The sequence below is a fragment of the Hippopotamus amphibius genome, chromosome 9, assembly GCF_030028045.1.
Source record: "Hippopotamus amphibius kiboko isolate mHipAmp2 chromosome 9, mHipAmp2.hap2, whole genome shotgun sequence".
Classification (NCBI taxonomy): domain Eukaryota; kingdom Metazoa; phylum Chordata; class Mammalia; order Artiodactyla; family Hippopotamidae; genus Hippopotamus; species Hippopotamus amphibius.
In genome coordinates this window covers 58,913,866-58,927,880 of record NC_080194.1, presented here as the reverse complement: position 1 = coordinate 58,927,880, position 14,015 = coordinate 58,913,866, and the positions used below count along the sequence as shown (strand labels likewise).

Below are 14,015 nucleotides of genomic sequence, written 5' to 3'. Positions count from 1 at the left end.
TGGTTTGGTATGTTTTAATTTCAACTGACATTGAGGTGAAGTGATCTAATAAAAATTGGAGGCTTTCACAGGAAGCCTTAGATTTGCTTTACTCATAATTTAAAAAATAGTTCCTAGGCCATTCAGAGAGCTAGCTGCCCCCTTTCTCTATCTTGGGAGAGAGTAACCTGGGCCATGCTGGATTCTGTGGGTAGTTGGCTTTGCGACACGCCTCTTTCTAGGAACTTCTCCTTTGCTTGGCCTTAGTCCAACTTGCTATAAATAACCTCCTTAAAGCATCAACTTTAAGCCCCAGATTTTTTGTGCTTTCTGTACTACCTATCAATGAAATGTCAATGTTTAGAAGAAATTCCAGTATCTAAATGTTTACATAAAACATACATATTTTTAATTTTCTGGATTTTTGTTCAAAAAATTTCTAGAGATTGCACCGAAAACTTAACTTATTGACTAAGGATCAGAGGGGCAGGTGTGGAGTTTGGTTGAATGCATTCTGAGACAAGTACATACACTGGAAAAAAAAATGCTTTGCAGAGTAAATCTCAGAAATTTGTTGCTTTCTTGAGATTTGCCTCTCTTATATCTGAACAAGCAGGTAAAACAGTGAGAGTTGTGATGGATAGAGCTTAATTAATTGAAATTTAGAAGAATGTAAAAAAGATACTATTGCTCTTTCACTCTGGGCGAGTTGATATTGGTCAAAAGTTAGGCTAGGTGATTGATGTTTGTTGGTGGGGACATGCCCCACTTTCCTAACAAAGGCCTGATTGAGTTGATAGGTATTTCTCCTGCTCATGTTTGTTCAAGTAGAAACATACAGCTGACTCCAAGCATTTTATAAATGCCTGATTCCCATTAATATAATTTAAAGAAAACGCCAAGGGTTTTTTTTCCCCCGAAACTACTGATTTTTTTCTAATTATGAGTGGGTCAGTCATTTTGTCAAGCAGAGTTTAGCATTTGATCATTTGAAAAGTGTTGAATCAGAATCTGACTCTCATTTTGTTAGGAGACAGAGAGTGGGCATGAGCTATCAGTGTCTGATTCAGGCCTCCTTGAACTTGAAGAAGACTCAGAGAATTGGAGCCATGCCCATGCTTTCAGCACCCCGTTAAGCAGGGGAAGCTGCCCATGCATGTGAAGACCCGCCTTCCTGATTCAGTTTCTCAGTATAGCCAAGAGCCTTGTGTAATATGGTGACAGAGAAATGAATTCAGATACTTCAGCAAGTTAAGAGGGAGAAAGAACAGAGACAAAAAAAGTCACAGGAAAGAAGTTGAGGGCATAGACATCTTCATATTTCACAGCCCCTGTGGAATCTGAAAACCCCAGTCAGATTCTAAGTCCTCCCTCTTGATTCCGTTGGTGCTTGAGTCAGTAAGAGTGAACCCAGCACCCTCTTCTTTAAAAGACACTGCACAAGGGCAGTGTCAACTGATTTCTTCCTCTACTCATGGCTGAAATTAAAGAAAGAATAAATGTCACAGGGAAGAATTTGGGTTGGAGAGGAAGACCATAGATTGCACATTATTTGCAGAGAAGAACATGTAGAGAGTCATGTAACTAGAGCTGTCTTTTATACAGTTTTGAAAAGTTTGTGTATGAATTCTACATTATCAAAATTTGGCCTATATTGCATAATAAGAGCCTTAATCATATTTATAATTTCTCTGTCCTTTCCAAAGATTTTTAAAAATGATTTTTGCCAGGAATGACATTTTAGGCCAACTTTTCTAATCGTCTAAAAGGAATACATAGCACACTTTGTAATTCTCAGACATACACAGTAAGAAAATATTGGGTTTAGTTTACCCATTTAGTCATTGACCAAACATGTATTGTGCCTACTAGTTTCCACACAAGATCTAATAAATACAGTTATAAATGTAAGAGACGGTTCAAGCCTTTCAGAGACCCAAAGGTACATGAGATGAACAAAATGACAAATATTTATGATATAGTGAAAGAGTGCAGTAATTGATTATGTTAAAGGAGTTTCACTCAATATGAGGTGGGTCAGAGTGGTGGTCAGGGAGTGCTTCACGCAGGAGGTAACATTTGGGATTAGAAGTCCTGGTTTTCAAACCCTTGCTCTGCACTTCTAACTGGGAAACACCATCAACCACAGACAGGGAAAACATAGACTAAATCAGACATCCTGGGCTTTGTGAGCTTGGGCAAATTATTGAACCTCTCTGAACTTCAGTTTTTAGTGAGAAAAGAGTGTTGCAAGGAACATGGGGTCCTTATGTAAAATGCTTACCACAGTGCGTGGCACACTGAAACTGTGCAAAGAAAGCTGATACCCCATCCTGACTGCGGTAACTCTGATCACAGGCATATCATTTAATCTCCTTAGACCTCAGATTCTTACCTAGAAAATGAAAATGACCTTGCTTACTTCATAGGAGTTGCTCAAGAAGTCTGAATATCATGATGTGTTTGAAGGCCATTGGTGAACTACAAAGTTCTATAAGAATCATGTTATTGCTATGCCTATTTCTATTGAAATTCACAGAACCATGAGCCTGGTATAACTCTTGTGAAGTTTGTTGCTCTAAATGTAATGCTGCCTGTGGAGCAATTTCCATCCAATTCAAGCAACTCTCCAAAGAGATGCTTTAATTTTTGGCACACTTGCTGTCTCTCTGAAGTCCTTTGTCTTCAACAGCTATGTTAATGTAACATTTTCAGGAATGAAGGGGGAGGTGTACCTAACTGATATGTTTAGGTAAGATTTACGCTTTAAATTTTTTCAACTGAAGGTGGACTCTGGTAAACTGACCTTTCATTCCTTCCTCTATGGTACAGCTGAAATTTATAGAGTTTCGTTTTGCTTTGGCAATGCACTCCATAATAAATAAAGATTAAAATGATTAATGCAAACTCGAATAATGTCAATACTTAAGGTCCAAAGCTTGCAGCAGATAACAGATGTCCTGGACTCAGGAAGGGAGAGAGATTTCTCTAATGAACACCCTGTTTTCTACTTTTTGTTTTTTGTTTTTTGTTTTTTTCCTACCAGACTTAAAATCACTTAAAGTCAGTAGTCTATGGACTTTCTTCAGTAATTCCTGTGGCTTAAAAAGGAAAACAAAAGCTGTAATTCTCTGAGGTCCTTTCTGGCCTGTACGGAGAACCCTTGATTAATTCCAGGCTGAACAGTTGATTTCAATCAAAGGCAGCTTCCCGCATGTGCCTGCCTTAGCTACTCAGTAACCGGAGCCCTACCCACATGTTCCAAGCGGGAGACACCCAGCAGGCTGGTGCTCACCTGTCTCTCTGGGTGAGCAGAAACTCAAATGCATCCTTCCAGCACGTGTAAGGAAATTCAAGCTGGCTGCTGAGTGGTCATCCAGGCTGAATTAGGGAACAGGTGTGCGAAGTTCCTCTAGGATTTCAGAGTGTTTATTGTAGTCTTGTCTACAGCATGGGAACCATTTAGCACAGTGCCAGCACACCAGCATTTAGTGGAGCACTCAATAAATGTGGTTGTTATTGTTATTAATCATCCTGTTTTCCCCACTAGAGTCAAGTTTATATGAGTTGCAACCATACCGCTCCCCAACCCCACTGTCTTTTTTTTTTTAATCTATTTATTTATTGACTACACTGGGTCTTTGTTGATGTGCGCAGGCTTTTTGTAGCTGTGAAGAGTGGGGGCTACTCTTCATTGTGGTGCACGGGCTTCTTGTGGTGGCTTCTCTTGTTGCAGACCTTGGGCTCTAGGCATATGGGCTCCAGTAGCTGTGGCTCGAGGGTTCAGTAGTCGTGGCTCACGGACTTAGTTGCTCCGCGGTATGTGGGATCTTCCCGGACCAGGGCTTGAACACGTGTCCCCTGCATTGGCAGGCGGATTCTTAACCACTGCACCACCAGGGAAGCCCTGTCTTTTTTTTTTTTTTTTGAAGTATAGTTGATTTACAATGTTTTGTTAGTTTCAGATGCATGGCAAACTGATTCAGTTATGTATATACATATATATGTTCTTTTTCAGATTCTTTTCTATTAGAGGTTATTACAAGATATTGAATATAGTTCCCTGTGCTATACAGTAGAACCTTATTATCTGTTTTATATATAGTAGTGTGTATCTTTTAATCTCAAACTCCTAATTTATCCCCCCTCTTTCCCCTTTGGTAACCGTAAGTTTGTTTCTACGTCTGTGGGTCTGTTTTTCTTTTGTGAATAAGTTCATTTGTATCATTTTTTAGATCCCACATATAACTGATATATGATATTTGTTTTTCTCTCTCTGACTTATTTCACTCAGTAGGATAATCTCTAGGTCTATCCATGTTGCTGCAAATGAGACATACTTGAAAGGCAGTGATGTCTTCCCTTCCTAGTTGATATGTGGCACTGGGACCGCCCATTGGGTTTTGTAAAGTGTGTTGTGCACTACTGTGTGCCACTGCTGTCCTGGACCCCAGGCATTGGCGGGATAGGTGATAGGGCAGACGTATAAGACATGACTGCATTCAGGGAATTTATTCTCATGGGAAAAAATAGGACCATCACACACATGACACACCTTAGCAAGAATGAAAGGAAGTTTATAAAAAATAAATAGTCAGACTCTGTGGAATATAAGCTATGAACAGGGTGACATGTCTGGGTGAGGCAGAGTTCAATGCCAGCTGGAATGGGAGAGGATGATGTGAGGACTTTGCAGACCCCTGAAGTGGGCCATGAAGAATGGGTCACTCTGCAAAGAGAAAAGCGAGAAAATTACCCAGGGACTATGAGCAAGGTAAGCTGACCTTGCAAGCCCATCCACTGCTACTTGAGCTAGTTGGAGAGATTTATATCATTAGAAAAGGAATTTTGAAAGACTCATAAGTGTCTGGAGTGTTGGAAGATATTAGAAGTAGCAACTATGCTTATCTCTTTTATTTTTGTTTGATGATATTTAGATTTTTAAAATCCTTGGGTTTTATATCTTCCTTCTGAGCGACCTATTACAATACTTTTTAGAGAGAAAAAACATACCTAAGAGATATCCCTTTATTCTTTCCTTTGCTTGTGTTAAACATAGATCCAGGATTAGCATATGCTGTATTGAGTGTCTGTGTCTCTGAAGTGAGCTTTACTTCATCCAGACCTTTTGATGGTTGACTAGCCAGAGCACAGGCTTTCTAAATGCCTTCCTGCAGTTGTGATGTCTCTCTTTGGCCCGTGCTCTGGCCGCTGGCATCTCCACCTATATTTGAGTAGAGATGAAGCTCAGCTTTCTTTTACTTTGTGTGAGCCTCTTGGGATTAACCTGATCAAAGTATACTTATGTGTAGGAAGACACACTGCCCTCTCTTCTTCTCATGGGAGTTGAGAGAAAGAGATCTTCTTCAAAAGAATGTCTGCTGTAGGAATACCTCAAAGCCTACCCTGAGCTATTGACTCCCTTGGGCTTAGACATTTTTCCCTATTCAAAGAGGAGGGATAACGTTAAAATATTGGATGTCATTGGTGTTTTAACCAACTCTAAATAATATCAGCTTGCCTTTAGGTATATGGTATAAGACAAAGCTGGTAAGTGTTACCCAGAAGGGTAACAGAGAGAGAAAAAACTAGGCCATATTTCAGCGTGATGATAATCACCTGGCAAGCTTGTTAGACTATAGATTCTGGGGTGGAGCTTGATAATTTGCATTTCTAACAAGTTCCTATGTAATGCTGACACTGCTCCCCTGAAAGCTTGGTTATCAAGACTCTAGGTACCCCGATACCAAAACCAGACAAAGGTACTACAAAAAAAGAAAATTACAGACCAATATCACTGATGAATTTAGATGCAAAAAACCTCAATAAAATACTAGCCAACAGAATCCAACAACACATTCAAAGGATCGTACACCATGATCAAGTGGGGTTTATCCCTGGAATGCAAGGATTCTTCAATATACGCAAACCAATCAATGTGATACACCATATTAACAAATTGTAGAATAAAAACCACATGATCATCTCAATAGATGCAGAAAAAGCTTTTGACAAAATTCAACACCTACTTATGATAAAAACTCTCCAGAAGGTGGGCATAGAGGGAATCTACCTCAACATAATAAAGGCCATATACAACAAACCCACAGCAACCATCATTCTCAGTGGTGAAAAACTGCAAGCATTCCCTCTAAGATCAGGAACAAGACAAGGATGTCCACTCTCTCCATTACTATTCAACATAGTTTTGGAAATCCTTGCCACAGCAATCAGAGAATAAAAAGAAATAAAAGGACTCCAAATTGGAAAAGAAGTAAAACTGTCACTGTTTACAGATGACATGATACTATACATAGAAAATCCTAAAGCGGCCACCAGAAAGCTACTTGAGCTAATCAATGAATTTGGTAAAGTTGCAGGATACAAAATTAACACACAGAAATCTCTTGCATTTCTATACACTAACAAAGAAAGATCAGAAAGAGAAATTAAGGAAACAATCCCATTCACCACTGCAACAAAAAGAATAAAATACCTAGGAATAAACCTAATCAAGGAGGTAAAAGACCTGTATTCAGAAAACTATAAGACACTAATGAAAGAAATCAAAGATGACACAAACAGATGAAGGGACATACCATGTTCTTGGATTGGAAGAATCAACATTGTGAAAATGACTATACTACCCAAAGCAATTTACAGATTCAATGCAATCCCCATCAAATTATCAATGGCATTTTTCACAGAACTACAACAAGAAATCTTATGATTTGTATGGAAATGCAAAAGACCCAGAGTAGCCAAAGCAATCTTGAGAAGGAAAGATGGAACTGGTGGAATCAGGCTTCCTGACTTCAAACTAGACTACAAGGCTACAGTGATCAAGACAGTACGGTACTGGCACAAAAGCAGAAATATAGATCAATGGAACAGGATAGAAAGACCAGAGATAAACTGTGGTCAACTAATCTATGACAAAGAAGGCAAGGATATACAATAGAGAAAAGGCAGCCTCATCAATAAGTGGTACTGGGAAAACTGGACAGCTGCTTGTAAAAGAATGAAATTAGAACACTCCTTAACACCATACACAAACATAAACTCAAAATGGATTAAAGACCTAAATGTAAGGCCAGACACTATAAAACTCCTAGAGGAAAACATAGGAAGAACACTCTTCTACGTAAATAACAGCAAGATCTTTTTTGATCCACCCCCTAGAGTAATGGAAATAAAAACAAAAATAAATAAGTGGGACCTAATGAAACTTCAAAGCTTCTGCACAGCAAAGGAAACTATAAGCAAAACGAAAAAACAACCCTCAGAATGGGAGAAAATATTTGCAGATGAATCAACAGACAAAGGATTAATCTCTGAAATATATAAACAGTTCATCCAACTCAATATCAAAAAACAAACAACCCAACCAAAAAATGGGCAGAAGACCTAAATAGGCATTTCTCCAAAGAAGACATACGGACAGCCAAGAAGCACATGAAAAGCTGCTCAATATCGCTAATTATTAGAGAAATGCAAGTCAAAACTACAATGAGGTATCACCTCACACTGGTTAGAATGGGCATCATCAGAAAATGTACAAACAGTAAATGCTGGAGAGGGTGTGGAGAAAAGGGAATGCTCTTGCACCGTTGGTGGGAATGTAAATTGATATAGCCACTATGGAGAACAGTATGGAGGTTCCTTGCAAAACTAAAAATAGTTACTATGTGACCAGCAATCCCACTACTGGGCATATACCCAGAGAACACCATAATTCAAAAAGACACATGCACTCCAATGTTCATTGCAGCCTATTTTGCAATAACCAGGACATGGAAGCAACCTAAATGTCCATCAACAGATGAATGGATAAAGAAGATGTGGTACATATATACAATGGAATATTACTCAGCTGTAAAAACCAATGAAACTGGGACATTTGTAGAGACATGGATGGACCTGGAGACTGTCATCCAGAGTGAAGTGAGTCAGAAAGATAAAAACAAATATCGTATATTAACACATATATGCGGAATATAGAAAAATGGTAGAGATCAACCAGTTTGCAAGGCAGAAATAGAGACACAGATGTAGAGAACAAACATATGGACACCAAGTGGGGAGGGTGGGGGGGAATGAACTGGGAGATTGGGATTGCCCTATATACATTACTAATAAGAAAAAAAATACCAAATTGTACACTCTAAATATGTGCAGTTTATTGTCTGTTAACTGTATCTCAATCAAAGTTCTTAAAAAAAAGAAAAAAAAAAACACTCTAGGACTTCCCTGGTGGCTCAGTGGTTAAGAATCCACCTGACATACATATATACAATGGAATATTACTCAGCTGTAAAAAGGAATGAAACTGGGACTTTTTTAGAGACATGGATGGACCTAGAGACTGTCATCCAGTGAAGTGAGTCAGAAAGAGAAAAACAAAAATCGTTTATTGACACATATGTGCAATATAGAAAAATGGTAGAAATCAACTGGTTTGCAAGGCAGAAACAGAGACACAGATATAGAGAACAAACATATGGACACCAAGTGGGAAAAGCAGGGAGGGTTGGGGGGGAATGAATTGGGAGATTGGGGTTGCCATATATACATTACTAAAAAGAAAAAAAAATACCAAATTGTGCACTCTAAATATATGCAGTTTATTGTCTGTTTACTGTATCTCAATAAAAGTTCTTTTAAAGTAAAAAGAATTCACCTAAGAACGCAGGGCACACGGGTTTGATCCCTGGGCTGGGAAGATCCCACATGCCGTGGCGAAACTAAGCCCGTGTGCCACCATTACTGAGTCTGTGCTCTAGAGCCTGGGAGCCACAACTACTGAAGCCCACAAGCCTGGAGCCCATGCTCTGCAACAAGAGAAGCCACTGCAATGAGAGACCTGTGCACCGCAATGAAGAGTAGCCCCAGTCGCTGCAACTAGAGAAATCCCTCGTGCAGCAACAAAGACCCAATGCAGCCAATAAATAAAGTAAATAAATAAATTTATAAAAAAAAAACAAAAAAACTCTGGACTTCAGTATCCAAAGGGAAAGAAAAGAGGGAGTAACACAGTGCTGAGAGATGCACCTGAGGACAAGGTAGCCAACTTTATAATTTATCCACGCACTCTTATTTTTAAAATTTTATGGGAATGTAGTTGATTTACAATGTTGTGTTAGTTTCAGGTATACACTCGTGCTTACAGTGCTAGGGTTTTGAGATTCGACCAAGAATGCAAAGTGCTCTCTGCACCCACCCTCACAATCAACTATCATATCCTTGTTTATACATTCTGTTTTATGAAGTAGAGAAAAATGAAAATCCTGTCTCTTTAATGGTCCATGAGCAAAAACATTGTGATTCCTAAGACTTGTGTTTAACAAAATATCCGGGTTATATTAATGTTTGGATATACTTTTATTTCCAAATATATAGAATTAAGCGGAATCTGTTGCCAAGTGGAATTCAGAACTACTTTAATGAATCAACAAACAATTGATATTAGTTTATCATTATGAAAAGAGCGGTGGCTCATATGACAGTGCTGCTCAAAAATAATCTGGTATCTTAAGTAAAAACCTTCTATTCATGTCCAGCTCTGTTTGGGGATAATCTGCTTAGAAAACCACCTTTTCCTGGAAAACAGAAGGAGATCTGGCTTTATGTTACATCAGAGATTAAAAAGAAAAAACACACAAGGTGAGGGACAAGGGGACAAATATTGATGCTTTTTCTTCTGAGTGAACATTGCAGAAATCTCTTGTTACAGTCTCTTGTTCCTTGTTCCTTCCTAATGGAAAGCTAAATTCTCCAGAATGGATAGAAATGACCGCTGGATGATGAGTGGATATTCATAAGTCCAGGCACAAAGCAGATAATGTAGCGAATGAGTATGTATGAAACTGTAAATCACCCTCGCTCCTTCTTTCAGCCATGAAAGGAGGCCTTGTCCTATAGAACATTAAATTGTGTTCATTTAATCCAACAAGTCCAGTAGAACAAATCGGCCTCATGCAGATTTATCACGGGAGGTTATTTAAATTCAGTGGTGACCTTTGCATCCCTGTGAATGTGCTTCACATGAACAAGGACAAAGGGAACTTTTCTGCACTGTCATTGTGTCTCTGGGGAGACTGTGTGTTTCCCCATTTGATCAACTCATAAGTGTGGACTGAGGGATGGGGGCGTTGTGAGGGTGCAGAGGGCTTGGTGTCAAGGGGGCGGGGAGGGGGATGCATCTCGAGGGAGAACATGCTTTCAGCTAGTGTGGATTCAGGCTCTGGCTTCCTGTGGCTTGATTTTTTTTTTTTTTTTTGAATGCTGGTTTTGAATGTAAATACTGATTTCAGAGTTTCTCAACGTCAGTACTTTCGACACTTTGGACTGGGTAAGTCTTTGTTGTGGGGGCCTGTGCTATGCATTATAAGATGTTTAGCAACATTTCTGGCCTCTACGAGATGCCAGTAGTGCCCCTTCTGCTAGTTGTGACAGCCAGAATACCTCCAGGCATTGTCAAACATCCCCTGGGGTAAAAATTGCCCCCGTTGAAAACCACCGAACCAATGTGGAGTATTTTCTAAGACTCTATTTCATATGCCTTTAACAAAATACCCTGTACAAAATGAGTAACTAATGAGGGAGGTGTGATGGTATTGTTAACATTTGCAAAAAGTGCTTGTGTGCATATAACTATATATAGATACAGATGCAAATATATATTAATAATAATAAAATGAAATAAAGTAAAAAAGGAAGAAATCTAAAGCTGCCGCTCACTTCCCTCTAAATCCAGGTTCTTTGTATTTTAAAGGCTTTATGAATATTTGAAATCAAATCCATTAGCAAAAAAAGAACAAAACAATAACAAAACTTCCAACAGAATGAACGTGGATGCAGTTATTGTTTTCTCAACTCCGAGTATTTGGAGAGGATTTGGCTGGTGAAAAAATTCTCATCAAAGTCAGTTTTGCACAGCGTTCTTCAGAAAAAAGCATCAAGGGATTATTTTGAGGGTCCCAAGGTTTATTCCCTTGAAATGCTTAAGCAGCTCCAAATCCTGTTCCTGCTCAACGTCAGCCTTCTGACAGATAAATATGTGGATTGTTTCTTCCCTGGGATAAAAGTGAATGAAAAAGAAAAAATAATCCTTTTGCCCTCAGATGGGAATTCTGCAGTGCTGTATCTAGATTAAGGCTCTCTGAGGTCTTTGGCATCTCTGCAGTGTTCATTTACCAGCCCCAGGGAACTGGTGGATTCATGGGGACTTAGACCAGTGCCCCAGATCACTGTCCTTGGATACACCATAGGATGTGAAGACTTCACTAAGTGGGAACTGGTGCCACCAGCAGTAATAGGAAGGAAAACTCTGACCTCCAAATTAAGTCACATTGCGATGGACAGGACTGCTAGTTAGGCAACAGCGTTTGTGAGCAACAGATTCGGATCTTTGAGCTAATATGACTATTGCTTGGAGAAAGGATTTTCAGGTGCTGACTTCTATAAAATTGAATTCCAGGGGACCTTGGGTAGAAGGGAGGGAAGACTGAAGGAACATGCGCTGGAGGGAAGAGATGACTGGCTGGGAACCGCCCCTGGGCATGCGGGTGGCTCAGAGGCGCCTCCCTGAGGGCACGGATGCCGCTCCTGGGTGGCCAGCGGTATTGCTTGGGCCTCCATGCTGCTCTGTGTCCTCTAGCCCACTGAGGAGGGAGGGGAGGGAGGGGTGGTGTTCACAGACATCCAGTAGATACCCAGCCTACCCCTGGGGCTCAGCTGCCGGCCTCGCGGCTGCTGGAAATTACTGAGAATTATTTGGGAGGGTGATAGAGTCACGTAAATAAAGCAGATGATGGAGTTATATATATAGATGAAAAAAAGAGATTGATTAAGGTCGTAAATTCCCCTTTCATTTCTTTTATCTGGACATTAATTCCACAGCAGTAATTTACTACATTGGTTTATTACTTTCTTCTGTTCTGAGAGAAACAGTGAATTTTAATTGAAACCACTGCCCGCCTCTCTTCATTCTTCCCCGACGTTGTTAAGGGGACTCCTAGATACTCCCTGGTGTGTGCCCCCTCCCTCCCAGGGGTGATGGAAGGGTGGGAAGAGGACCTTTAAACCAGAGAAGCCGGAGTGCAGGTATGCTCCGTGCGGAGCCATACCCGTGTTTTCACATAGTCGCTAATTTAGCCCTTATCACAGTCCTGTAAGAGAGTGGGCCTGTGGGCACCTCGGTGACTTTCCTAAGGCCACCCAGCTGATAGTGCAGAACTAGGGTTGCTCTGATTCATGGTCCCCAATGCTGAAGACAAATGCCACTGAGTGTGAAAATGTAAGCAACTCAGTGCATGCGTTAATGATCCGAGGACTCTGGTGCTCAGGGAATTCTTTCAGGTGATTGTACACACTCTTTGTTTTGCAGGTATTTAGAGGTTGAATTGTGTCCCCCCAAAAGACATGTTGATGTCCTAATCCCCCTGTACCTGTGAATGTGACCTTATTTGGAAATAAGTTCTTTGTAGTTGTAATCGAGTTAAAATGAGGTCCTATTGCATTAGGTGGACCCTAATTCAGTGACTGCTGTCCTTATTATTAGAAGAGGGATATGTGACACAGAGACACAGACAGAGGGAAGATGGCCATGGGGAGCTAGAAGCAGAGTTTGAATTACCAGCATCCACCAGAAGCCAGGAAAGGTCAGGGAAAGGTTCTCCCCTAGAGCCTTCAGAGGAAGCATGGCCCTGCTGACACCTCCAGAATTGTATGAGAGTAAGTTTCTGTTGTGTTCAGCCACCCAGTTTGTGGTACTTCATTACGGCATGCCTTGGAAACTATGCAAGATACAGTCCCGGGGTACAGATGGGAAGGTTGAGTTCTAAGGAAGTAAAGGTAGTTGGCAGAACCCAGGGCTCATAGTACACTGCTCTTCTTACTAGACCAAATATTAAGAATTTAGCAAGTTTTTTTAAAGTTTTCTTTTATGCCTTGCTTTTTTACTTAAAGTATAGTTGATTTATAATGTTGTGTTAGTTTCAGGTGTACAGGAAAGTGATTCAATTATACATACATATCTATTTATTTTCCAGAATCTTTTCCCTTATAAGTTATTACAAAACACTGAATACAGTTCCCTGTGCTATACAGTAGGTCCTTGTTGTTTATCTGTTTTTTACATGGTAGTGTGTATCTGCTAATCCCAAACTCTTAGTTTACCACACCCCCCCCTTCCCCTTTGGTAACCATAAATTTGTTTTTTATGTCTGTGGGACTATTTCTGTTTTGTATATAAGTTCATTTGTATCATTTTGTATAAGCTTCCACATATAAGTGATACATGGATGGACCTAGAGATGATCTTACTAAGGGAAGTTAGTCAGACAGAGGAAGACAGGTATCATATGATATTGCTTATATGTGGAATCTAAGAATTCAGCAGGTTTTATATTAGTCAATCTGGGTTTTAGTTAGCTCATTTTTTGTGTGTTTTGCAGTACTTGTGATCTGGTTAAATTTAATAATTTGGGGAGTTCTAAAAGGGATAGAGGATTTGATGAGAGACTTGTGTGGCATTGAGTTGCTATAATCATTTCCGGACTCCTGAAAGATCATCTGTGGATGTTGCTCTCATGTCCCACGGGGCTGACTGTGGGAGAATTTTTTCGTAAGTTACAGGGCCACATGGAAGTTACTACTTAATGTCATTCGGTGTGCTTCATAAATCAGGATCTCATCAGAGTCTCATTTATTTTGTCACTTTTCAGTCCTTTAAAGTAGTTTCTCTTGAAGCATTTTTCTTTCAAGGCATTGGAAGTTTCTGCCTGAAAAGTAACTACAGGATGAAGTGTAGTTTCACCATTGATCTTGAGAACCCAAAGTCCAGTTTTAGTATTGTTGCCACTTTATATTCTTGTCTTGGCATTTGCTGTCACTTTTAAATGACTTTTTTCCTAGCTTCTCGACATTCTTATAAAAATGTAAAAGTGTTTTAAAAATCCATAAATTTTATTCACATTGAGGTAGATTATTCTAGAAAAGCATATGGAAATCTAACAATAAAATTACAAAACCAG

The 14,015-nt window shown here is 39.7% G+C and overlaps 1 protein-coding gene across 3 annotated transcripts in view; it reads left to right on the top strand.

The window, feature by feature from the left end:
• The window catches only part of FAT3 (FAT atypical cadherin 3), a 540,254-nt gene that overhangs the window by 164,436 nt on the left and 361,803 nt on the right, over positions 1–14,015 (top strand). The gene's annotated exons all lie outside the window — the stretch shown is intronic.